Raw genomic sequence first — 27,547 nt, 5'->3', positions numbered from 1 at the left:
GATATCTGATATCTGCGATTTGGAGGTGTTTGGATTGAGTTGAGGCACGAGGGAGGTTAATTGTAATCATAATCTCGGAGATTTGCATAAATGTAACCGTGATTTTCAGTTGATGTAAAGTACAAAAGAGAGAGAGAGAGGATTTTTTAGGAATACTTTTTCGTTAAAAATGGGAGGAATGTGATTGGTGAGTATTTTGATTGGTCGATTATTTAATTGGTTAAAAATGGATTTCAGGAGGGGTGTAAGCGTGAAGTAGTGGAGGGAGAGAAGCCTTGTCCAATGATGCGTCTGTCAACTAAACATTCCAACTGCGAGTGATGTGGTAATTTCTGATTTGTGTTTCTATATATTTGTTGTGAGAGAAAATGTTCTTACTTGATTTTTTTTTTCTTTTTTCTTTTATTTATCAGTATCGAGTGTTCAGCGTGAGGTGGTAATATATGTGCAGGGAACAACGCTGAATTGCTTCTACGAGATCGACCACATTAGGCTGCCTCGTAATTCCCCCATTCACCTCAAGACCATTTGTGTTGTGCAGGTATGGAAACAAACAAAACCCTATTCCCAAATATTCTCAATGACCCCTCGAGTTTTACTTTTGCCGGTCATATTAGATAGTTTCTCAGATATTTGGAATTCTAACAAATTTCTAAAGGTGTTTCTGTTTCCTCTAACCCTACCTCAGTATCACCAAATCTGGTTAAGCCTACAAGTATCAGTTATAAGATAAGATATTCATACCATACTTATAAGAATTAGCCTGAATTACAACTTAGAAAGAAAGAACATGCAATGCACATATGGATTCTCTTATGTACACATGGCAAGGTTAGATGCATCCTAATCTCTCATCACCATCTTTTCTTTCTAGATAAAGTATTAGAGAGAAATTTATGGGATTTTGAGAGTAAAACTGCTCCATACAACTGGGTTTGTTGCATTCCAACTAAACTCAATAAACTTATTCATGAAACACGAGAAGTGAATCTATGAAATTTTTGCACTACAAATGAGGTTCAACAACGCCTCAACAAGGATGCACACCCTGAAGAGATGCCATGCAAAACAAAGGTCAACTCGTATTGACAACACCTATATGTCATTTCTCTTGTGTCCCCTTTTTTGAACTATCTGGATTTGATGGTTTCATGAATTTTACATCTATTAATTCTTCTTTCTAGTTCATGGCATTGGTTCTATCAGATTTTGGCCTGCGTTAGTTCCAGGGTACAACAAGGGTACATTAAAGAACGAAACAAACATGAGAATTATATAAACTTGTGGGATCAATTTATGTATATGTAATTTGGATATGCTTTACAATGGTTTGTGACTTTTTATTGTCAAATGCCCTGTTTTTGTAATTTTTTTGTTGGATTTTTCTGGAATCTCCAACCCTAAACCATATTTTGTAATCCAATTTGTTATAGTCTTTTGAGCTTATTTGGATTCCTTACATGTTGTTTTTAGTTTTGTTTCAGGTTTAAATATTTTATTTTATTTATTAGCATTTTAAAGAAATCTTTTTTTTAAGGGGCTTTTTTGGTCATGCACAGACCTAGTCCACTCAGCCTCGCACTTGGCTGAGTTACTCGGGCTGCTTCTAAGGCCCAAGCAATGTGGAATAACACTGGTTAGTATTAACCATGAATGTCTGTCACACACACAGACATGGCCATGGTGTAAATGCTCATACATGAACCCATTCATTTCTTTAACATTGGGAAATTTGGTAGTTTACTCATGAATATTATTTTTAATGGATTATTCACATAACATAGCGTAGAAGCTTGTGAACAAATGAGGCATGTGATGATTTTTTCTTTTTTCTTTTTTTTCTTTTCTACGTACTTGTTGAACATCTATGGGGATAAAAATATTTTAAGATCCTTACTAACTTCTTTTTTTTTTTTCTTATTTTTCTATTTTTTGATGGTTCGAGTGTTTGAAAAAAGCATAATCCAAGTTTGAAAGATATTCCCTTTAATGAAATATGTGTTGTAAACCTGAGACCTGCCATGAATGATGAGGTTTGGTTTGGCTGAAAAATGGTGATAACAAAGATGGCAGAGGTCAAGGAGGTAGGACATGAAACCTTGTGAGATCGAGGCATTTTTCTAGAACTTGAGAAGAGCTTAGGGCAATTTGGGATCTGATTTGGTAACAGATGGAGAACCTTGCATATGTATATCATCTATAGTCCACTTTGCCTTGTACTTGGTCGAGTTAGCCCAAGCAAAGTGTTATAACATCGCTCAGTATTAACCATGAATGTCTGTCATGCATGAAGCCATTCATTTATTTAACATTGGGAAATTGTGGCAGTTTCCTCATGAATATTATTTTTAATAGATTTTTCACATGACACAACATAGAAGCTTATGGACAAATGAGGCATGTGATGAACTTTTTTTTTTAGCAAACTTGTTAAACCTCTATGGGGACGAAAATATTTTAAGATCCTTAACTAACGCTATTTTTTTTCTTATTTTTTTATGTGTCGAGTGATTGAAAAAAGTATAAACCAATTTAGAAAGATATTTGTTATAAACCTGAGACCTGCCATGAACAATTTGGTTTGGTGCATTGGCCGAAAACTGGTGATTATAGAGATGGTAGAGGTCAAGGAGGTAGGACACGAAAGCTTGTGAGATCGACGCTTTTTTTTTAGCACTAGAGAAGAGCTCGAGGGACTTTGGGATATGATTTGTTAACAAATGGAGAGCCTATGCTTAGATGGTTTTTAACCTCCGCATCTTTATGTTTTCTCACCACAATCTTCTTTATATCTATGCTGTTATAGGTTTTCCTCATTGTTTTTGTTTGTTATATGTCTTCCATTTTTTCTATTATAATTGAATTTTCACTATGAGCACATCGTATTTTTTTTACGCTTTTATGATTCACCTGATTTGATCCTTTCTTGTCATGTGCTTTGTATATTGGGTTTAAAATTTCTTCAGAAGGTCCTGGGAGAAATGCTCAACAATTTATGCTCTAAACGCTTGGACTATAGAACTGAATTTACAATTTATAAGAAAACTTTCTTCTTAGAGACTTTTTTTTTCTCTTGACAATCCAATTTTTTCCCTCTAAACCCAGTTTCTATCTCTTCTGGGTTGGATGCCTTAATTGCGTTTTTCTTTTACTCCACATATGTCCCCTCTATTTGAGGCTGCCTCCAAACCCTAGATTTATCACCCTAAGGTCGTCGGCATAGGACATTGATTGATTGGTATCGATGGATGCCTTAGTTTCATTTTTCTCTATTCTTCTTTTTTCTTGTTATTTTTACCTTTGGTAGAGGTGATATTGATAGATAAAATGAAAGTAGACGTTGATGGTAATGGTAATGGTTTGACCTGGACACATGGTTTGGAGTTACTCTTTTCTTTTTTACCTATCTGTCATCTTTTCCTATTAGATAAGGGCAAACTTTCTATGCTTCCCCTACAGCATAAAACTTATATACCTTCCCTTATCCAACCGTCCATCCTAAATGGACGTTTGAGATGGCCCTAATCACAGTGTCACATTACATCTGTAAGAGAAAATATTCGTAGCACTATTATAATTGTAGATATGGCTATGATTGCAGAAAAATGCCACATGAGAAGTTTATTTCTGGCAGGCAAGGATGAGAGATCCTAAAGATTCTTACCAGAGGCATTTCAAATGCCATAAAGGCTCCAAGAAGTTTCTTTGAAACAAACACCATAAACATATTTGACAGGTAGCTGCTTTTTTGTCGATTCATTATTTCGGAATTTGATGTGGTCTTTAGATTTGTTTTTGAATCCTTCTAGTGATTTGGTAATTTAACATCAGGTTTTGGAGAGGGTGTTTAAAATTGTTTTTGTAGGCTCTTAGTAGAATTCCAACATTTCCCTGACAGCTTCCATTCCAAATTATATATGAAAGAATAATAAGAAAAACATGGCTACCAACACTGTAACAAGCGTCCGCTTCAGATTTGTTTCTAAAATGTTGGACAGTCTACGTTTGTTTTTAAAAAAAAAAATTTCAAATGTATATAAATATAAAAACAATGCTTTGAAGGCATGTGATTTGAAATAATGGGGGAAAAAATGTGAAGAGAAAAGATTGAAACCTGGGATATTTGATATAAGATAAAAGATAAATGAAACTAGGACTTAGGATATCGCATTGGTACCCAAAAATAACTAACCACTTTGCTAAGCCAAATCTGTGTATGTGTGTGTATGAGAGAGAGAGAGAGAGAGAGAGAGAGAGAGAGAGAGGACACCCTTGCATGGGAAGCTAAAAGGTGGATATAATTAGGATAAAAAATACCTTCCATGGATATATTTTGCACTTTCATCATCCAAATGAAAATTTAATTGTTAACTAACTATAAATGCAACTGAAGTTAAATAAACATTTAGGGAAGGCTTGAATGTTTAGTAGGCTTTGTAACAAGTAAGTGATTCTCAAGCAATATGTTAATAAGGTGCATATTTTAGTCCACATAAGCCTCCCAATATCCATGATAACTTTACACATGAACCCAAACTTTGCTCTCTCTCTACAGGTTTCATATTTGTCACAATCTTTCAACTCCTTGTTGTTTGCCATCATCACTTCCAAAATAAACAAAGAACCGGAGAAAAGATCTATAAATCGTTATCAAGAATAATGTAAACACCAACATTCTAAATAAATGATGGGCTACAAGACTTGGATGAGCGTCCAAGGTTCTGGGCTCATGTAGACACTAAGAATGTGACACACATGTCTAACACTACAAAAACTAAAATACTTTCATCGCTTAAAATCCCACCTCCCGACCCGTCGAATATATATATGAATGTGTTGTATCTAGAAGGGGCTAAGTTGCGTTTCTGACATGTATATTGGTGTATGACACTGACACTCGTACCCATATCCTTGTAACATAGATGATGGAGCTTTCTTATTTCTTAAACCAAATGGAAGAGCACCTTGATATTTTTCAAGAAACAAAAATATTTGTTGAGGGAAAGTAATTTATTTGGAAGAAAGCATAGACCTATCTTGGGCATCTTACAAATGGTTTTGTGAAGAACTCATTGCTTAAAGTAAGAACTATAGCCGCTTCATGAAACAGAGAGAAGCAACACCCTTGCAGTGATGTTCTTCAGAATCCATAGTTAACATGTTAGTCAAGTGCCATTATTTGAATTATGCAAAACAAGATAGAAAATCTAGGAGCGTAGCAGTGCTAGTATTAGGTATCCTGCTCTAACAAGAAATTGTGGCTGCTGTATTTCAAAAACCATACAACAACTAGTTTTCAAATCAAGAACTATGCTCTTACAGGATATTTAGCTTTTCAAACCTCCTAAAAAAGCAGGGCACCTAGTCATTTTCGGAAACTACAAGTGACAACCAAGAGTTTTTCGATAATATAATGCAGCAAATTGGAAATTTAAACTCATTTTCACGTAGAAAGAGTAATAAATTACTATATTTTTATAAGTAAGCTCTAATCAAGTGCTTTTGAGAAATCAAATTGGCGGTCTGCATCTACTACCCAGCTGGTGAACCATGTAGTTGTATGGAAACCTTCTTTGGATATCCCCATATTGTATAGAAATCCTACATCTATATCATAACAATGAGGAAAGTAACACTTTGAAGAAGGTTCTTCCAAAAACTGGTCATGATTCTTATTTGATGGTCACTAATTTTCTCTGACAGCAAATGGGCACAACTAGCCGCTGGACGAAGATTGACTCCCAAAACAGATATCCTTTTTCTTATATATTCCAGCCAATTGCTGAAAAGAACGGGGTTCCTAAATGAAATATCTTCAACAAATAATGCAAGAAATAAATGAATCTTTTTTTTAAAAAATAATAATAAAAAGAAGAAGGAAAAACCAGCCATGAAATGAAGCAATTCATTCCTACAGGGAACTTAAAATTCTGGTTCATTTCACTTGAACTATGAACTATGCACATTTCACATTAACTGTGAACTGTGCACAATAAATTATGTATAATTTAATAGTGCTCTAAATGAACATTCAGATATTTCTGTATTACATGTCCATGCATATGCTTATGTGTGCAATGATCCTATGATTTCATAGAATGCTAATACTCTATCTGTGTATCGTTCACAGGACATATACAACAGATACAAGAACCAGATTGTAAAGGATCAAAGGTATTTGTATACTAAAGAATAGGGGATTACTCATGTAAGATTTCCATTGGCAAAGATGATGACGGCATGTTGCAAAGGCAACACCTCTCAGGCTGCAATTGTCTCCTGGTCCATTATGTTGTTGAGTGTGGCAGCACCTTAAGGTAAAGTTTGCAAGCACAATTTTAATATGAAATAAAGAATGCAGTGAATTACCGAAACCAATAATACTGACAAAGTTATCTTGACATGCATTCCCTAGTTAATTATTGGGTGACAAACTGAATTTGCCAACCTGTGGCAAGACCACATAAATGTTTCTCAATTGCAAGGTAAGAAACACCCCCTAAAGTTTACACATTATTCAAGTCCAAATCATCAACTGCAATAGTTAAGTTAGACGATAGATGCGCAAGGGGGATGTAAATTGATAGTATTCAGTAAATACATCTATACATGTAATGTTAAATATTGTCTGTTTATCATGTTAAATGTGTTAGAAAACCAAATGAGCTCCCATTAAAGATAGCCTTCAATAGTTTAATAGTGATTATGTATGGAACTCTAGGCCCCTGCAAGGTCCCCTGAGCACTGGGCCCTCTAGCACTATTACAACACAATTGTTTAATGAACTTTCATCGTGCAAGAGCAATTTGAGGGTGGATCAATGCAACCATGGAAAAAGCATATTTCTGGCAGGCAAGGTTGAGAGATCCTAAAGATTCTTACCAGAGGCATTTCAAATGCCATAGAGTCTCCAACAGGTTTCTTTGAAACAAACACCATAAGCATATTTGACAGGTAGATGATACCCTGGGCTTTTAACTTTACCTCTAGGAGCTCTAATAAGAAAGACACCAACTCGCCAGGTTAGAATACTACTATGGAATCAAAACCCGAACAAAATTGCACTTTAGCGCATCAAGCCTACAAGTATAATGCGAAGATATTATAATAACTCTTTCCTTTTCTATTATTGTTGTTGGCGCATTGATTGCCACTAGAAGTTCAATGAGTTTGAATTTTTTTTTTTTCGGACATTACCATTGGTTGGTTATCCATGTAAAAAACAAATGCCACAAAAAAGTATTTGCATGCCAAAAGCCAAAATCATATTTGAAGTATAGAAAATTGAATTTCTTGTCCAAAATATTCAAGCTTTATAAATATTCAATAGCAAATATGTGATAGTACAAACTAGTGGTAAACATAGCATCACAATAGGAAGAGGTCACAGGCAATCTTCATATACAACATGCTAACAAGTTTATAGTTGTTAGCTAACAATTTAACCACTTGTTTGAAAATTCCAACCAATTTCCCAGAAGAGTAGGAGAAGACCACTGTTCTGGTTTCTTTGTTTTACCTACTGCAACAAGTAAAAATGATACCAAGATGGATGATTACTTATCAAGTGAAAATGACAAAAACTTGATAATATGAAGGAACTCAACTCCCCAAAATAAATGTTTCAGAAACCAGCATGATTCTGCCACACAAAATTAAGGGGATTGCATCGCCTTTACGTCACCTCTCGGCACTACCAAGCATTTCCACACTTACCTCTATATCTCGAATATCTCCTCCAAGCTTGCCAAGCATTTTGCACGTGCACCCCATAATTTTTCATGCATTTCTCGGGGTAAAACATTTGAAGTATTCATTAGAGTTTTCCACAGAATTTTCAGCACACAACTAAATGCTTTCATTTTCATAAAAGATTCCCTATTATTGTATCACATTCTATGTACCTATTCCGATCATGGGGACCAAGTTTTACTAACTTCTTTTCTCTTTTTCAAGACTACACATGAAATTGCATTTCCAATTGAAATTTATCAACCAATAGACGATACCTTTTTTCATGGTACTAAAAGGCAAATTTTAAACAAATTGTTCAGTGACCAATCTGACATGATAATGAGACAGTGTTGAGCCAAAAAAAAACCATCCAGAAGGTAGACACACAATACCCGAAGCTTTCAATTTCAGTCACAAGGACCTACTGCTCTTTCCTACAATCACTTAGTGCACATCATCCGGATCCTCCGTAGTAATCAGAAACATTGGGCGGTCCTATAAGCCCTTCTTGTATATGATACACTGAGTATTTTTCCAGTCCACTTCTTACCCAGTAATAGGTTAGCCTATCAAAGATAACCAAGGCATAGAGGGACCATGGAATGCCATAGATCCCACCTGACCACTCCAAAGACAAGGTTGTGGTCACAAAGATCAACAACTGCATAGGAGTGTCCTGATCTCTTTCTTCAATGCAAGGGGAGTCCAACTACATGCAAACGATGAACCAAGTACGCCTCTCTTACCCATTTTGGTCCAATGTCATTGTGATGCTTGCGTGCTAAGTAGGATGCCATGCAGATGCTTTTAGGCACTCGCCTTTACAAGCCACCATCTCATTGCACAATAGGGTCTTGGTTTCCTCTTGTCCCGCTTTGCTCAATAGAGTCTTAGTTTCCTCCTGGCTCAGCATCCACCCGCTGGATCTTCTTTGGTTGTGCCTATTACAAGGACTATACACATCCACCACGTTGGATCCTCCAATTCAATGCCTTTTCACATGCCAAGGCGAGAGTGATGGAGCCCCCTATATCCTAGATACAATCAGCTCCAACCAGCTCTAATAGCTTGTTTCATCCAAGTAAAGCCCTACTCTAATGGCCTTTTTATCCAATTAGAGTACACCTTTTATGATGATCTTTTTCTTCCAAGTAGCGCATATCACATGGCCTATTTTATCCATAGAGCCTTCCTCTCACAACATCTTTCACCCATGGATCTTTCAAAAAACCAAGCGGTAAGGCTTTTAAAGGCGATTTTTTCGGCTTCCAATGCACTCTTGCCATACGAATTACACTGTTATTCATATTACATGTACATGTTTGACCTTTGCCCTGATAGAGCTTTTGTAATACTTTATATTTTGTATCTCGTTTCATTTGTGCTTCTCATACTTGGAATATTGGATTTCTGTTCGTTTCCAATATTTTAATGGAAACTACTAAATGCCTACTTTCTGTTGAAAATGCAATTAGTGGAATACTAAAGCGAGCTTCTAATGGGGAGGGAGCCTTCAATTGGTCACTTTTAGTTTCAGAATGTTGGTCCACTTTTTGGGCATTATGTCGTAGATTTGGTGCGGTTATTTTTTGTGCATGGTTCTTTGATATTGCAAACATGAAGAAAACACCCACTTTACTCATTTGAAAAACAGATCAGAAAGGGGAAAAAGAAAGACGGAACTATAAATCAAGACCAAGTAGCTTGTTAATGCTCCAGGAATGACTGCTTCAAATAGACACCAGTATAACTTGAACTTTTTCATTAATGTTAACTAATGGCTTTTCATATCCTGCTGGGCTTGCAGGACCTCACCTTGTTGCGTAGCAGCTCAAATGATTTTGAATCTTTTGGTTCATGAAATAATGTATCAAATTTTATGGTGAAGATGGCAGATTGGGGTAAGTTCTCGTCTCCTTTCTTTCCTTGTGAAATGAAGATGAACTGCAGTTAATATTTAGTGTTCAAACTGAATGGATACTTTGTATGGTTCAATATTCTAATGCACTAACCATGGTATTGCTGGACCAAACCATGTGAAGTTATGAACATTTGTCACCATGGGATGTGTAGGGTTATATGCATGCTCATGAGTGTGGCTTGCTGCTGGATGTCAACATGTGTTAGAAGGCTTATCATCTTAAACAAGGGAGTCTAAAGTGAAAATAGTCAAGTCTTTTGGAAGAAGATGAAATATAAAACCTAGGACAGGCCGCCTAGTTAACGACTAGCCATTTTTCAAAAAATGCCGCCTAGGCGGCGATCGAATTTTTGTTCATTGATACTATGAGACCATGGACCTTTGTTGAAAGGAAGTCATAATTGTTGTGAGCCATTAAATGTCAAATTGGATGGCTTGGGATGTCACTAAGATGGAGCAATGTATCTTGAAAACTTTGAGTTTAACAATGACACTCACAACCACTCAATTTGAAATGTGATGGACTAGTGTGATTGTTATCTCCTTGCATTAAAAGTAAGTAAAAACTACTAAAATCGCCCAAGTTGGATGTTCTTCTTGTAATGCCTCCAGTTGAAAATCTTTTTCATCCGTTATCCCAAAGTAGTTCTTTTATTTCACTGGCTCCCCAAGGTACTCTTTAACTTTATTTGTAATAAAAGTGCCCTTATTAATGTTTCATATAAAAGTAAAAAAAAAAAAAAATCATATTTTTGTCGTTTTTTATATTTTATTTTTCTCTTTCTTAGCCCACCTTCCATTCGTAGTCATCTCTTTTAAAATTTAAATGGGTAGGTTAGTTTCTCTCTCTAAGGCTCTCTTTAGAAATGTGAATAGGTTTGTTGGTTTGTCTTTCTTTCCCATTCTCTCTAAAAGCATGAATTGATTTTTGGTTTCTCTTTCTTTCCCATTTTATCTCTCCAAGTAGAAACCTATTACATCTCTAGAGAGTGAAACTAGTCCATTTTCATTTTTAGGGAGGGATATGAATATGAATGAGACCAGCTTTGCTTTATGGGGCGGAATGTTGGGCGGACAAAAAACAATATACCCACAGAATGAGTTTAGCAAAGATGAGGATGTTGAGATGGATAAGTGGCAAGACAAGAAGGGATTGAATTCGAAATGAATCCATTTGGAAAAAAATTTGTGTAACACCATTAAGTGATAAGATGAGAGAGGCTAGACTTTGGTGAGCCCAGTGCAACGCTTGTTAGGTGGTGCGAGTTAGTTCAAGTGGAAGAATTGAAAAAGGCAAATGGTGGGCCCAAAAAGACGTGGTTGGAAGTAATTCAAATGGATAAGGAGACATATGGCCTCATTGAGGGTGGCCTTTAATAGAGTAGAATGGCAGATCAGGATTCATGTAGCCGACTCCAATTAATTGATAAAAGGCTATGATGATGATGATATGAATTATGAATATGAATGTGATTTGGGCTTCCAATCACCGCCCCTTTGTAGGAATTTCTGCTAAATCTTTTCTTCGCGACTGGAGAAATATTATGTGCCACCGTCCCCGCAAGCCCAATCGAACCCACTGGTGGCAACCGCCTAACTTTGGTTCTATTAAACTCAATTTCGATGGCTGGTCCTTTAGAAACCCAGTCCACCCAGGAGCTAGAGGTGTGTATAGGGACCATTGTGGGGCTATCCTGTACACTTATTCGGTATACTTAGGCATCCGAGACTCCAAATATGCTGAAGCTATGGCCCTCCTAGGTTTGAAAAGTCTCAACTCCTCTTGGGGACAAAGGTTTAATGTGGAAGGGGACGTTAGGAACATTATCACTTGGGCATCAACGGATTCTCCCCCTCTTTGGTATCTTGCACCTATTTTTGATGAGTTTGCTAACATTTGCAGGGATATGGACGTCTCTTGGACGCATACCTTGAGGACATCAAACAAATTCGTTGACCTCCAAGCAAAGGATGGGGCTAGAGCGCAAATTGAAGACACATGAGGATAAAGGACTGGTTGTTGCTAAACTTTTGCCTTTTAGCTTAAATTTTCTACAAAGGAATAACTCGTAACCCTATTTTTTGTAATATCATTGTACATCTTGTAACCTTTACGCCTGTACTTTTGTTATAGAGCAGGCTTTTTACTTACCTAGAGGGTCCCATGCTTAGGGACCCTCGATTTTAATACTTGTGTAATTTTTCTATTCAATGAAACACAGTTAACTTTCAAAAAAAAAAAAATGAATGAGATTAGGCCTGGAGAGAAAAATGAGATAAAAAAGGAAAATATATAAATGTTTATTTTAACTTTTGTAGAAATCATTAGTAATAGCATTTTTGTTGTTAATAAAGCTAAAAAACGGCCTTGAGGATTGAGTGGGAAAAAAAAGACTTTCGGGCAATGGGTGAGACATTTTTTGATGAGAGGAATTATAAGGAAAACATCTAACCTGGGGGGGGGTTAGTAATTTTACCTTCAAGTAAATGGTTTCTTTGGGTACCTTTCCTTATCGATAATATCTCATATACACTCATCATTATCATAGCCTTTTCCCAACTAATTGGGGTCGACTACATGAATACTGATCTGCCATTCTGCTCTATTAAGGGTCATACCCTCAGTGAGGCCAAAAGTCCCCATATCTTTTCGAACTCCTTCCAATCACATCTTTTTGAGCCTACCCATTGCCCTTTTCAATCTTTCAACTTGAACTAACTCATACCTTCTAACCGGTGTTTTACTAGATCAGTGCCACACATGGCTAGCCCACCTAAGTCTACTCTCTCTCTCATCTTATTGTTTATTGGTGCCACACTTAAGTTTTCTCGAATGGATCTATTTTGAATTCTATCCCTTCTTGTCTTGTCGCTCATCCATCTCAAAATCCTCATCTCTGCTACACTCATTTTATGGGTATATTGCTTTTTGTCCACCCAACATTCCGCCTCATAGAGCAAAGCTTATCTCACTGTCCTATAGAATTTGCCCTTCAGCTTCATTGGTATGCGGTGAACACATAAAATTCCAGTTGCACATTTCCACTTCACCCACCCAGCTCTAATTTTATATGCGACATTTTCCTCAATCTCTCCATTTCCCAGGATTATCAACCCAAGATATCGAAAGTGCAGTCTTTTTTGTACTTACTGACTGTCAATCTTAACTACTTCCTCGTCTCTTCTCTTATTATTACTAAACTTGCATTCCATATACTCTATCTTAGTTTGACTAATTTAAAATCTTTGAATTCTAGAGCTTTCCTCCAAAGTTCTAACTTTATGTTGACACCGTTTTGGGTCTCATCGATCAAAATTATGTTATATGGGAATCACATGCACCAATGTACCTCATGCTGTAGGTGCGTAGTTAAGTCGTCCATAACTAAGACAAAGAGGTACGGGCTCAATGCCGACCCTTGATATAGGCCTATTGTTACTGAAAATTCACTCGTCTCTCCATTAGTTGTTTATAGCACTCCATTGTGAAGAGACTCATTTCTTTTCCAATACCTGCCAAATCAAATATCCCATACACACTAATAAGTTTTATAATGTGCCGAAGCTTTTACAACAAGTGTGGTCTTATTATTGGACTCTTAGGTTTGTAAAGAACTTTGCAGACCTATTAGGCCCTAGAAGGCCCCTAGCCTTGGGTTATATGGGTGTGTCATCATCATCATTCAAGCTTTTTCCCTAGTATCAAGGTCAGCTTTACGAATCCTGGTCTGCCATTTTGTTCTATCAAGGAAGATAGCCTCAATGAGGCTATAATTTCCCATATCTTTTATTGCTATTTTCAATCATATCTTTTTTGGCATAACTCTTACTCATTTTGAGCCTTCTACTTGAAGCAACTCATACCCCTTATCATGCGATTTACTGAGTCTGTGCTGCGTATGGCCAACCCACCTAAGTCTTGTTTACCATACTTGCTTGTTGTCAGCTATAATATATACAAGGTGATTCGATCCTAGACTAATCCGTTGCAGGCTTAATTATATGCACAAGGCGATCTGGTCCGGGTCTGGTCCATTGCCAGTTCTATACAATTTTGGGGAGAGTTTAGGATTTAGGGTCCGCCAGTCTGCTCTATCAATGAACATACCCGCTGTGAGGCCATAAGTTCCTATATCTTTTCTAACTATTTCTAAATGTGTCATTTTGGACCTTATGCCCATTTTGAGCCTTCTACTTGAACCAACTCGCACCTCTTGACATGTGAAATTATAGAAAATCTCCTGTAGGATCAAACAATTCCATCGAATTGAGTATGATTGTATGTGTATAGCATCTACTATACCAGGAATATTAATGAACCCAATTATTGCAATTGCTCAGGATATCTTCTTTTAACTTCTAGGGTCTATTTCTTAGTTCAAGATCCCTCTTACTAATTGGAATAAAAGAATTAGTAGATCTTTTCCGCCCAAAATGGGAATGGGCTAGGGTTATGAACTTATAATCAAGGAATCAACTTGATCATCAAATTATAAGTTCATTCCATACCGGACCAGGCCTGAAGGAATAGGGTTATGTACATTATCGTTATGAAAAGGGTCAAACATATGTAAATGGATACTATGGATCCCTATGTCATTACATTCCATTTAGGTTAGGAATAAACGTAATCAGACCTGATTTTTACATATCTATCGCTTTGGTTTAGGCCTCTATTGAATCGAGTATAGAAATACGTTTGATTGTACAAATTTTATAAGGCATCCTCCAGATATATATAAGGTATGTGCTGCACATGGCCAACCCACTTAAGTCATGCATACCATGCTTGCATGTTACCAACTAAAAGACATACAAGGGTTTAGGGGTTTAGGATTTTAGGTTTAGGGTTTAGGAAAGGCTTTAGGTTCAGATGATATCCGGTAGAGGTTTCGAAGTGCATGGGGGAGATTGGCATTAAATGGCTGACCAAGCTGTTCAACAAGGTGTTAAGAACAAAGAAATTGTCAGACGAACAGAGGAGACGTACTGTGGTACCTATTTACAAGAGCAAATGAGACATACAGAATTGTGCGAACTATCCAGGAATCAAACTTATGAGCCACCTTATGAAGCTCTGGGAGAGAGTGATCGAGGAGGACTAAGGCATGAAACGAGTGTATCAGAAAACCAATTCGGTTTTATATCATGGAGGTCAACAAGCGATGCTATTTTCCTACTTAGGCAACTAATTGAGAAGTTTAGGGCAATGGGAAAAGAGCTCCACATGATCTAGAGAAATCTTATGATAGAGTACCTCGAGATTTGATTTGGTGGGTGTTAGAAGCGAAAGGAGTTTCTAGACAGTCCATCGACTTGGTGTGAGATATGCACGATGGAGCGGTAACTAGTGTATGCACAACTAGTGGAGAGTCAAGTGAGTTTTCAGTAACAATAGGTCTACATTGAGCCCATACCTATTTGTCTTAGTTATGGACGAATTAACTAGGCACCTATAAGATGAGGTACTGTGGTGCATGTTGTATGTGGGTGATATAGTTTTGAACGATAAGACATGAAATGATGTGAACATAAAATTAGAACTTTAGAGAGATGCTCTAAGATCTAAAGGTTTCAAAATTATCCAGACTAAGAAAGAGTACACTTTGATGATATTCTAATGTACAACATTGGTGAGCAGGTGCATATGGAGCAGTTATAATTGGTGTTTACTTGCTACGGGAACAACAATTGTATTTGAATCATAAAAAGTGTGAATTCATGACAGATCGCCTCATCTTTTTTGGCTATGTTGTTTCAGCTTAGGGGATTAAGGTTGACTAACGGGAAGGTGGCATTTATTAGGGATTGCCCTACTCCTACTACAATGCATTATGTTCGTAGTTGTCATGCGTTGGCTACTTTCTATAGGAGGTTTATCAGAGGCTTTAGTTCCATCATAGCTCCTATCACAGATTGTTTAAAGAAGGGGGATTTGTATGGACTGATGAAGCTGAGAAAATTTTTTCAGTTGGTGAAGCAGAAGGTGACTGAGGCACTCGTGTTGTATCTTCCAGACTTTGATATAAGTCTTCGAGTTGGATTGTGATGCTTCACATGTTGGAATTGGTGCAGTGTTAAACCAAGAAGGTCGCCCTATTGCCTTCTTCAGTGAGAAGGTGAATGACACCCGCCGACGATATTCTACTTATGATGTGGGGTTTTATGCTATTATTCAAGCCTTAAGGCATTGGCGACATTACTTGATTTAGAAGGAATTTATTTTGTTCTCAGATCAAGAAGCATTAAAGTATATTAATGGGCAATACAAACTAAATCAGCGACATGCCCGATGGGTAGCCTATTTTCAGGAGTTCACTTTTGTTATTCGGCATAAAGTCAGCAGTCAGAACAGAGTAGCAGATGCTTTGAGTAGAAGGTCGACTCTATTAACTACGATGGTGACTGCTATTACTAGGTTTGAGTTTATGAAGGATCTTTATGCAGATGATGACGACTTCAGGGAGATATGGGACCAGTGTTATAGTGGAGTTGTCTGGGATTTTTTTATTCAAGATGGATTTTTCTTTAAAGGAAACCGTCTTTGTATTTCTATCGGTTTCCTTAGAGAAACCCTAATAACAGAGCTCCATGGGGGAGGTCTTGGTGGACATTTTAGTCGAGACAAAACTATAGTATTGGTGGAGTCTAAGTACTACTGGCCAAAAATGAAGAGAGATGTTGTGCGGTTTGTTGAGAGGTGTCGTACATGTCAACTGGCTAAGGGGCAACGACAGAATACAGAGCTTTACTCTCCACTTCCTATTCCTAATGCCCCTTGGGAGGTTGTTAGTATGGATTTTGTTATGGGACTTCCGCAGACTCAAAGTGGTATGGATTCTATATCCGTAGCGGTGGATAGATTCTCAACGATGGCTCATTTTATACCTCGCAAGAAGACTCTAGATGCCATACATTTTGCTAACTTGTACTTCAAAGAGGTGGTGAGGTTGCATGGTGTTCCAAAGACAATAACTTCAGATCGGGATACGAAGTTTCTCAGCCATTTTTGGGTAACTTTGTGGAAGAAATTGGGCACTCGGTTACAAGTTAGTAGTGCTTATCATCCGCAGAATATAATAGTGTGTGCAATAGATCTACTGGTAAAAGAAGAAACAATGGGACCTAGCACTGCCTCAAACCGAGTTTGCTTATAACAGCGTGTGCAATAGATCTACTGGTAAGAGTCCTTTCGAGGTGGTAAAACTAAGTTGGGGATACTGAAATTTCTTGTTTGTGATAATATAGTTTCTTAAGTTTCTCATTTCTTAGGTTTCTTCCTTTGTGTATTCATATACGAGGATAATTACCTATTGGTGGTGGTGGGGGTTTTGTATTTGTAAGGAGGAGTCTGAGGGTAAGCTGAAGGCATCTTGGGCTACATTGAGGACGACATGGTCTCCATCAACTTTGTTGTGGATTGCAAGTATGTAGGTTCAATCTCAACTTATTTTATTCCTTCTACATGGGTTGGTAGGGACAGATGTTGTGGGACTATCTTTGGTTGGTTGGTTTGTCTAGGAGTTGGGCTTGGGCTTGAGTGGTTAGCAGTTGACGTTTGGCAATGCTACATCTCAAGTTCGATTCCTACCACTGAAATATCTAGCCAAAAAAAAAAGAAGAAAAACATATCCACAAATTTAAAAATTGCCAAATTAAAATACTATCAAAGGTGTATGTAGTTGATTAATGCATGGCATTATTGCAGTTTGGGTAGATTTCTCCAAACCTTTCTCCCCCTTTCTGGGGGGCAAAACTACTTAAATACCTCTTTTTGGGGGGGTTGTTTTCACCCACAACGTTGCACTGCATGTGTTATGCGCTGTGGCCGCATATTTTGGAGCATTCTACCAAAGCACACATGCACTGTTTTGCGATGCGCCCAGCGTTTTAAAAAACGCCGAGTCGAACCGGACTCGCCCGGTTCGACTCGGAAATCGTGAAAAGGGGACCGGATCGCCCAAAAATCGAAAATCGTCCGGTTCTAGAGAGAACCGGACGATTCTGTACAGTGAATCGCCGATTCACTGTACGGAATCGGCGAGTCCAAACAGTGAATCGGCGATTCCGTACGGATTTTTTTTTTTTTTTATTAATCCATGATAGATTTTTTTGTAATACTTGATCGATTTTTTTGTAATCCATGATCGAATTGTTTTTGTTTTTTTGTAATCCATGATCGAATTTTTTGGTTTTTTGTAACCCATAATAGAATTTTTTGTAATCCATGATCGAAATGTTTGTTTTCTTTTCTTGTAATCCATGATCGATTTTTTTGTTTTTTTTTTTTTTTTGTAACCCATGATAGAATTTTTTGTAATCCATGATCGAATGTTTTGTAATACATGATCGAAATGTTTGTTTTTTTTTTGTAATCCATGATCGAAATGTTTGTTTTTTTTTTTGTAATCCATGATTGAATTTTTTGTTTTTTGCTTTTTTTGTAACCCATGATAGAGTTTTTTGTAATCCATGATTGAATTTTTTGTAATCCATGATCGAACTATTTTTTTCTTTTTTTGTAATCCACGATTGAATTTTTTGTTTTTTTTTGTTTGTTTTTTTTGTTTGTTTTTTTTTGTAATCCATGATCGAATTTTATGTAATCCATGATCGAATTTTATGTAATCCATGATCGAATTTTATGTAATCCATGATTGAATTTTTTGAAAATTTGTGATTTTTTTTGTTTAATCCATGATCGAATTTTTTTTTGTAATCCATGATAGAATTTTTTGAAAATTTGTGATTTTTTTTTTAATCCATGATCGATTTTTTTGAAAATTTGTTTTTTTTTTTTTAATCCATATTATTCAAAGAGAAAACGAGAGAGATGATGATTCTGAGGCCACCCTATCCCAGCCATATTATTCACATATCGAGTCCCAACAGCAACAGTGTAGGGATGAGCACGAAATATTGTAAATTAAATGCTGAATGGCGATTCATGCAGGGAAAGAACATATCAATATTCGCATATTCATTCAAAAACATGAAAATTCTTAATGGAGTACCCACATTTTTTATTGAATTCCTAAAAACCAATATTTATAATGAATTTTAATAATTTTTTCGAATTTTTTTTAAGCTTTATTCTGGCCGATTCACCCGATTCCCGATCTGGATCGCCGATTCGCCAATCCGGATCGGTTTTCCGGAAGCCCGATCCGGGTCACCGATCCGTTTTTTAAACCATTGGATGCGCCTCTTGGCGCGTACCGCATGATGCAGCTGCATATGCGGCAATGTGGCTGCATTTTAAAACATTGGCTTGTTCTTCTTTAGTTGTAGCAGTCTCCCTCTTTCCACGTTAATAAAAGCAAAATTTGGAGTTGTGTAATCTTTCCATATAAAAAAAAAATCTCTTGGAATCTATTTACACTAATTAATAAAGAAAATGGAGGTCAATATGTTTTGAGTTTGTCAAGCATTTCATGGTGGCAGGTTTGTCAGGGCGTGTTGTACGGGTGAAGGGATAGTTTCGAGGCTTCCTTGCGACATATTATTGTATTTTTCTTATTTCTTAGGCTTTTATATTTTGATATGGTATTGAAGGGTAGAGGATGGCATCAATTTCATTGAGGAGTGTTGTTTTTGTTCTGATTTTCTTTATTTGTATGGAGGAACATGGAATAAGGATGGGCTTTTCACTTTTTATTTCTTCTTTTTTTATGGTTGAAAGATTTGTATAGGGGGGCCTATGAAGCAAAAGAAAATGTAAATGAGGTGTGCGTGAGTGTGTGTTTTTCTTTTCTTTTTAGATTTTTTTCCCACTTTTGAAGCTGACGAGTCTGGCATTTGTTTGCCCATCATGGATTTTGGTTGTTCATTAATAGACAGGAGATCTATGACTAGATAAAGGCTGCCATCAAGTAAAGCTTATTGCTTCCACTATATACTCTTATGTTAAATGCTTTGCTCAATCAATCTTTTGTCTTTCCAAATTCCCCACCTCCCTCTTTGCCCCTCTCCCCCCCCCCCCCCCCCCCCCCTTCCCTTCTCTGTCTCTCTCTCACACGCACACAAATACGGTTAACTTATTAGTGGTGGTGATTTTATTTTTACAGTGACAAGTTTGAGGGTAAGTTGAAGGGGCTACACAGAGGATGATGCAGACTGACTTTCTTGTTAATAGCAGGTATGTAGCTTTAATCTCAACTTAGTTCATTCTTACACTATGGGTTGTTAGGGACATGAGAATGAACATAGATGGAGGGGGACTATCTTTGATTTTTTAGTTTTGATAGGGCAAAGGATTTTATAAACGTTTGACTTTCAACAAAATTTATCTTTGTGATGACGTCCACATTTTTTGTGGCATTCAAAAAATGCAAAAAATTAAGATCATTGTTTGTGAACTTGTATAATTTTGGCTATTGTGCCATGGCAATTTTTCCTAAATTTGAGTCAGAAAATATTGGTAATTGTATATTTCTACTTAAAAAAATATATCATTGGACAACAATGATCAGGTCACAAGTTTTTGTTTTGACATTTGTTGCATATACATCTTTAGAAGGATAATAACAAACAAAATAAGGCCTGGAATCCCTTTTGAACTATACAAAATTGAGATTCTTCCGTCTTTTTCTCATGCAACATCACATAAGTCCAGGCAGAAATGACAAAACGATCTATCATGCCCCTTAGTAACATGCAATGAGTGTGGGTATGTTATGGTCCAATGCGCCCTCCAAGATAGGATATGATCACTGAGGTGAGGTGGGTCATTCTCTAACATCACTGTTTATATTTGATCTGAACATCCAACATAGCCAAGTGAGATAGAATGCTCTCACTGAGGAAACACAACCACTTCTCCATGACAAAATTTAAATGGATTTGTGAAAATGAAGATTTCTTTTATTTTATTTTCCTGAAATTTACTTGACGTTGCTGTAGTTATCTATAGTTTGCTTTCATTCCTTTCTCGTTTTGTATAATAGATATTTAATTTGTTGAGATTGAAAGAGTGACAGGTCCCTAAATATATTGAGTTGTCTTACTCTCAAAATTTTCTTTTAGTTTCGGATAAGAGTATTCGTAATTTCGCGCTTCTTGTTTCTTTCTTGAGTTTTCTTGTAGGTATGGTTTCTCTCTCTCTCTCTCTCTCTCTCTCTCTCTCTCTCTCTCTCTCTCTCTCTCTCAATCCATTAAGAACCTGTCTTGGACACTAGATCATGGTTGAGTTCGATGTTGCATTGGCTGATTGTATCTATGAACTCACTTTCGTTGTGTATCTCATGATCAATGTAGAAATGAGTAGGGTTAAGTTAGTACCTTGCTAAGTTTAGGGGCCTCATAAGCTGTGAGTTCCATTCCTCATCTATAATTTTCAAAGGGCTATACCTTACTTCATCATTGCCGAACTCCTCATCTATAATTTTCCAAGGGCTATACTTTGCTTCACCATTGCCTAATATTTTTTTGATTTCATTCATGGCAATATCATTGCTTTCTAAATATGACCTATTGTTCCTTCTTACTATGAACCAACTACAGTCCCTTTCCTCATAGGCTAAAAATGGCTAATGCACACTGATCCAGTCCAAAATCGTGAGTCCAAAATAATATTAACCCCTCTTTCCTATGTGCCCTCTTAGCCCTCGTGCTTTGGTCAACCCTGTACACTTTGCATATAGTTATCAATAAGAGTTGCCTCGTGTTCTGCCCTCTTAGCCCTCGTGCTTTGGTCAACCCTGTACACTTTGCATATAGTTATCAATAAGAGTTGCCTCGTGTTCTGCATCACATCACATCCAGGTATGTCTTCTTTTTTAGAGGCTTTGATGGACGTCCTTTAGAGTGCAAGTGAAAGAATTCTCCATCTGTTCACTTTTTTTGCGTGGTTGACTGGTGTTGTTCATTCTTTATACTATTTTTAGTCATCAATCATCAACATTTAGTTTATTCAGTTTGTTTAGAGTGCCATAGACCTAACTGTAAGGAGATGTCTTGCTCTCAAATTTCCATAATTTGTTCTCTAACACTCGTATTTAAAAAACATCATGGTAATGATAGATTGAGATGTATCTGACTTTGTTTTGTGCACATGGGAGTGAGAGTGTACAAATATATCCATGGTTGTTGTTTTTAGTAGTAATCCAAGTTAGATCATGTAGGCATTGTAAGAAATGTTTTGGGTCTGTGATAGTCAGATGGATACATGCCTAAAATTTAAGATGAAAAAAATAAAATAAATTGAGCTTCACACTATCTCAATGATCCAATGAGGGAGGTTGGAAATTTGAGATTTTGTACTCATTCACAATCACCCTCAATTCCCTAATTTGATAAAAAAAGAAAACATTAAGGTAGTTTGAACTAATATAACGGCAACCTATTGTCAAAAATTTTGGAGTAATTCTAAAATCACCAATATGATAGTGCATTCTAGTATATATGTATGTATAAAGGAAGGTGCTTCAGAAGTGCTTTATCCATGTTGGAAACAAGACATAACAAGGAAGGTGGAGTTTTCCCATTGTATTATCTTGGCTAAATTAGATGTCTCAGTATGTATGGAATTTCAGTGAAATTGTAAGTAACATTTTTTACTTCAATTATAAAAAACAAAATTGGAATTTTGTCTGCAATACAGGGATTTAGTTCCAAGCTGATGGTGTTGGCCATTATATCCTTTTGACTCACAAAGGTCAGAACTTATATTTGGTTAAATTTTGATCCACAATAGCCAATTAGAAGAATAGCTTCTTCTGGACTATTGGTTTCAATGCTTTTACTAAGCAAGTGATGCATTGCCTTTTGTGCTAACAATTGTGAAAGAGGTACCAGCAAGCCAATGAAAACAGTGAACAAACCACTACCAAGTCTTTGAGAAGGAAATGTTAGCTGCAACTAACTTTACGAGTTCATATAGGAAAATGTGGAACGTAAAAGATGGAAATTTGATTGTTTTTTCTGTGGTTTCTAAGGAAATAAATGTAAATGCCTCGAGAGCCTTGAGTTTAGCAACTGCTTTAGGGAATAATGTAGTTATGTAATAGTTTAATTCTTTAGATATATTTGGTTGTAAAGGTACTGGCATATTTTCTTGTTTCAAGTAAAACCATGACACTTTGGGTGTTTTCTAATCGAGCAATGGTTTTCCCATCTCTTTTGAAAGAGTGATGTATGTGACTTCTAAACTGAAAGTCACAAGGATTGATTTTATGATCCTCATGGGTAATTGCTAAGACTTAAAAACTTTTTATTGCAGTAATCACATTGACAAAGTAGGTGAAATATCTTGTTGGATTGGCATCTGGCTGGGCTCTAGAAGTTGCACAAGAGTGCTTCAATTCTCATTCTAGAAGCAAATATTCATTTGAAAGAAGTCCAGGATGAAGGCGAGGAAGATGAGGATGGAATGGAAGATGTTGATGAAAATGAATGTGATGATGAGAATGAGGATGTAAGCTCCCCCACAACCCAGGCGGCCGCCGCATGAGGGTGATTACATTGACAATGTGGAAATATTTTGAAGTCTGCCTGTGTGGCGAATTGGCCAATGAATTATTGTTGATTTGGTTATTTTAGGATTCTGAAGAGGGTGATCATGAAGAAACAGAGGAAGAATTTCTGGAGAGATATGCACTAGTAGCTCGCGAGTTGGAGAGTTAAACGATTGAAGAAGATGAGGGTGATGTACATGATGGGACCAATAAAATTGAACTAGGTAAACCTTTTCCTCTTTCCTTTTGTTGCAAATTGAAGAATGATTCTCGTCCTAATTATTCTTTCATGCTATCTTGCTTATTTGCCTAGTCGGATTCCTGAGGCTCTGTAACAATTGAATATGATTGGGGAGGATTGGATTAGCAAAGAGATGTCTTCTTCTTGATAAAAGAACATCAGCATCTCCTTGCATTTGGACATCCGATACGTTTTGAACATATTTCGAGTTTCACATAATGCTTCCCTAAATGTGTTTGATTCTTTACAGCCTCCTGTTGAGAAGTTGCATGTGTTTTATTTGAGTGATTTTGAGGTCTTTGCAGGCCTCTGGATTTGTCATTTCGGTTATATTTGATTTATTTTGTACTGTTTGCTAGGCTCTAGGTGTCTTTGGAGTAATTGATTTATTTGTTGTGCTTCTTGCTTGCCCTATTAGTTGTGCATAGATCTACAATTCCAACACTTTTGTTTTTTTGTTGATTTATCATTTCTGAAATTGAGGTGGGTTTTAGAATTGTTTTTTAATCCTTCTATTGATTTCGTAATTTAGCATTGGGTTTTGGAGAGGGTGTTTAAAATTGTTTTCGTATTCTCTTAGTAGAATTCCAACATTTCCGTGACAACTTCCATGCCAAATTACATATGAAGGAATAATAAGAAAAACATGGCTACCCACAAACCGTAACAAGTATCGGCTTCAGATCTGTTCCTAAATTGTTGGACAGTCTACATTTGTTTTTTTTAAAAGTATAACACTTTTGTTTTTTTTGTTGATTTATCATTTCGGCATTTGAGGTGGTCTTTAGATTTCTTTTTGAATCTTTCTATTGATTTGGTAATTTAACATTGGGTTTTGGAAAGGGTGTTTAAAATTGTTTTTGTAGGCTCTTAGTATAATTTCAACATTTCCATAGACAACTTCCATTCCAAATTACATCTGAAAGAATAATAAGAAAAACATGGCTACCCACACACCATAACAAGTGTCGGCTTTAGATCTATTCCTAATGAAAAGTGTGGCAATATGGAACTGAAGGATATGTAATATACAAATTATATTTTAATAATATTCAATATATAATAAAATAATATTTTATATAAATAATATATTGTTTTATATTATATTGTACTATATAAATATATATTAATAAAATGTATATATAATACATTGTATTAGATATTATAATATGTTATATATAATGTATATTTATATTTATATTGTTAATATATATTTTTTATCAAACACAAGTACTCGAAACTTCTTTAAACTTTCCAAACGATAAGATTCCACTTCCCAAGAAACGAATTTCTTTTTTTCTTTTTTCTTTTTTCTTTTTTTTTTATTCTTTTGAAGGATTTTTTTTAACAAAATGAGGAGGAGACATCGTCGTCCTCCTCCTGCTCCTCCTCCCTTTACTGCTCCTCATGCTACCTTTAATTGGCACCTCATCTATGATCTTTACCCCATACCCCTCTAGTGCTCCTCCATTTCTTTTCCTTGGTCTCAGCGTCCTCCTGTCCGAGCATCTCATGCGTTAGGTCTTCAATCTTTCGTTTCAAAAGTGAAACGGGCTCTGTCGCAGGTCGCCTCTCTTGGCCCCGCCTCCTCTTTCCTTGTCTCCTTCTCGCAGGCTGCTGCTCACCCCTTGCCCTCTTCTGCTCATGTTGTTGTCTCCATCCCTCCAGAAGAGTCGTCCCCGCTTAAATCCAAATTTCTTGCCTCTCTAGTAGGTTCGTTTCATCCCTCACGAGACGATGTCAGAGGCATAGAAAAATGGGCACAAAACATTTGGAAGGATCCTAATATTACTGCTAGGAGACTCTTTGTCAGTGACTATCTACTCTCTTTCTCCTCCCCTGAACATGCTCGCCAGGTGTTACAGGCCTCCAACTCTTTGGCCTTCAAAGGGGCATCCATCCGTCTTCGTGCTTGGTCCCCACTGGAAAGGTCTTTTAGAAAGAATAAAATTTGGCTTACTCTTCACCACTTGCCCCTTCATGCCTGGTCTCCGTCCACCTGTAGGAGAGTGGTGGAGGTTTGTGGCAATCTCATTTCTATTCATTGGAAGTCCATTGAAACCCTCCCTCTTGGGTCCATTCGTCTTCTTTTGGAGGTCTTGGACACTAAGCTCATTCCACCTTGGGTGGTGTGGATTGAAGCTGAGAACCTTTTCTATCCTATCTCGCTCTCTTGGTCGGAGGCTTACCCTCCCTCGCCCTATTTTTTCAACTGTCCGGCTCCTGCTTCGGCCAAGGGACTCTCTTCCTCTTCCTAAATCACTGTATCGCGGAAACTCGGCCACCACGAGCGATGCCGCCGCAACATCTCCATGGCTATGTTTCAGCTTCGGGAGGCCATGTTTCAGCTTCAGGAGGCGATCGTTCCAGCCCTTCTGCTGGCCCTCAGCCTTCCACGTGGCTCTTCTCCGGCCCCCTCTGGACTAGGCGATGTCAGCTCGCTAGCACTGCAGTCTGCTCTGGTACCCAGCTCCTCAGGCTCTAGCCCCGATGGCGGCGAGGTAGTTGAACCCTGTCAACCTTCCTTGGGCCTTTTGGTCCCTTGTACTCATCGACCCAGTAAGGAGGTAATAGTGGATGTTGACCACCCGTCTCCCCCTGGGCCGTCGGGCTGCTCTAATGGCCCAAGTTCATCTCCGAGGACCCGATCCACAGCCCGAGAACCATAGTAGAGGCCCCTACAGCTGTCCCAGCAGTGGCTGCTCCCCCTCGCCTTCGTGACACGCGGCCTTCAGGCCTTCCCTCTCCCTCTCACCTTGTGTCTTCGCCTGCCCCTTTGTTTGATTATGCTTTTATTGCCATGCCACCTGACACCCCTCAGTCGTCAAGCCGTCCCTCTTCGCCTGCGGATGTCCCTTCGCCTATCCCTCTTCCCTCTCCCCCAGGCGTTTCTCCCTCCCCTGAGTCGCCACCTGGCCCTTCTCGGTCGTCATCCTCTCCCTCTTCACCTACCATCATCCTTACGTTGCTTATGGTTCCCCCACCCGTCCCCCCTCCCTCTTCCCCTGGAGCTTCTTTCCTACCCCTTGGTGAACATAACCCTCCTTTGCTCTCTTTTCCCTCTCCCGGCTCTCTGGAGGCTTCTTCGTCCTCCTCTCCCCTTCTGGTTGCTCCACCCTCCCCTCTGTTACCTTCCCCCTGCTGTCCCCATCCCCCATTCGGAAACCCCTTTCTTCTCAGTTGTCTATGGAACTGGACGGCTCCCTTCTCCCCTTTGGTATCTTAGCTGTGCACTCCCTTGACCCCTCTCCCGCTGACCCGGCCTACCTTTCTTCGTTTCTTGCCCCCCTCTTTCCCCATTCCTCTCACCTGGTACATATCGGCAGGGTTACAATTGTTCACTTCCCTTACCCTACCTTCTCTCCCTGGCCTTTTGACTTTATCCCTCACCCCTGCCCCCACCACCACCACTACCTGTCCTTTTATAACTCCCCTCCCCCTTTTATGGGACCCCTCAGCTCCTACGGTGCTCTGCTCCTCTCACCCTACCTTGCTCCCCCAGTCTTGGTGCTCTAACCCCCCCCCCCATTCTACCTTGGTTCCCTATCGCCCCGCTCCTTTGATGCTTCCCCTGGACCTTTTCCCCTGTCACCATTAGTCGTTGTTTTCATTCCAGAGGTTTCTGCCCCTGCTTCACCTTCCTCTCCCAGCTCTGCTGACTCCCCACCTCGACCATCTGACCTCTATCCTTCTTTCTCTCCCCCGCCGCCCTCCCTCAGCACCTCTTTTGGAGCAGTCACGGTCCCTTTCCTCGCCTTCTCCCCTGTTTGACAGAGACTTGCTCGGGCTTCTTTCCGCTCCCTCTTCTCCTGCACCCATCTCTCTCCCCTTGGCCAACGTCAAAGCTGAGAAGTCGACGGGGATGGGACAACAGTGATGCTAAGGAGATTTTTCGGGTCATGGATTTCGAGCTTGACGGACTTGAAGGCCCAGTGCACCGCTTCATGCTTGCAGATGCCCAAAGCCGCCTCAAGGTGAGTGTCAAAGGACTTAGAGAGCTGCTTAATCTTTTTTCCTCCATCAGTTATGACAAACACGCAGGAGATGGCTCCTCTCCTTTCACCACCCGGCTCAGTCTCTCTCCGAGGCTGTCGGCCAAAATCGCCTCTTCCTCTATCCCTCCCTTAACCAATGCAGATTATGTCTTGGAACATTAGAGGGTTGGAACAGAAGTCCAAAATGGACTCTGGTAGAGAC

At 38.2% G+C, this 27,547-nt stretch overlaps 1 protein-coding gene across 11 annotated transcripts in view; it reads left to right on the top strand.

Moving 5' to 3' along the window:
* The window catches only part of LOC18448777 (uncharacterized), a 72,427-nt gene that overhangs the window by 1,288 nt on the left and 43,592 nt on the right, over positions 1-27,547 (top strand). For 4 of the 11 annotated variants that reach the window (XM_088869496.1, XM_088869494.1, XM_088869498.1 and 1 more), the window contains 9 exons: positions 238-325; positions 452-541; positions 3,635-3,736; positions 6,131-6,317; positions 9,542-9,635; positions 11,559-11,671; positions 19,723-19,793; positions 22,875-23,107; positions 23,195-23,333. The gene's annotated coding sequence lies outside the window, so the exon portion shown is untranslated. Of the gene's footprint in view, positions 1-237; positions 326-413; positions 542-3,601; positions 3,737-6,130; positions 6,318-9,541; positions 9,636-11,558; positions 11,672-19,722; positions 19,794-22,874; positions 23,108-23,194; positions 23,334-27,547 lie in introns of all 11 variants that reach the window. The other 7 variants (XM_088869502.1, XM_088869500.1, XM_088869503.1 and 4 more) reach the window with 3 other exon arrangements.

This window comes from Amborella trichopoda, chromosome 6, assembly GCF_054954075.1.
Source record: "Amborella trichopoda isolate Santa Cruz 75 chromosome 6, AtrichopodaSantaCruz75HAP2 v2.0, whole genome shotgun sequence".
In the NCBI taxonomy this organism is placed as follows: domain Eukaryota; kingdom Viridiplantae; phylum Streptophyta; class Magnoliopsida; order Amborellales; family Amborellaceae; genus Amborella; species Amborella trichopoda.
The sequence above is the reverse complement of the archived record's forward strand: the minus strand, read 5'-3'. Positions and strand labels throughout refer to the sequence as shown.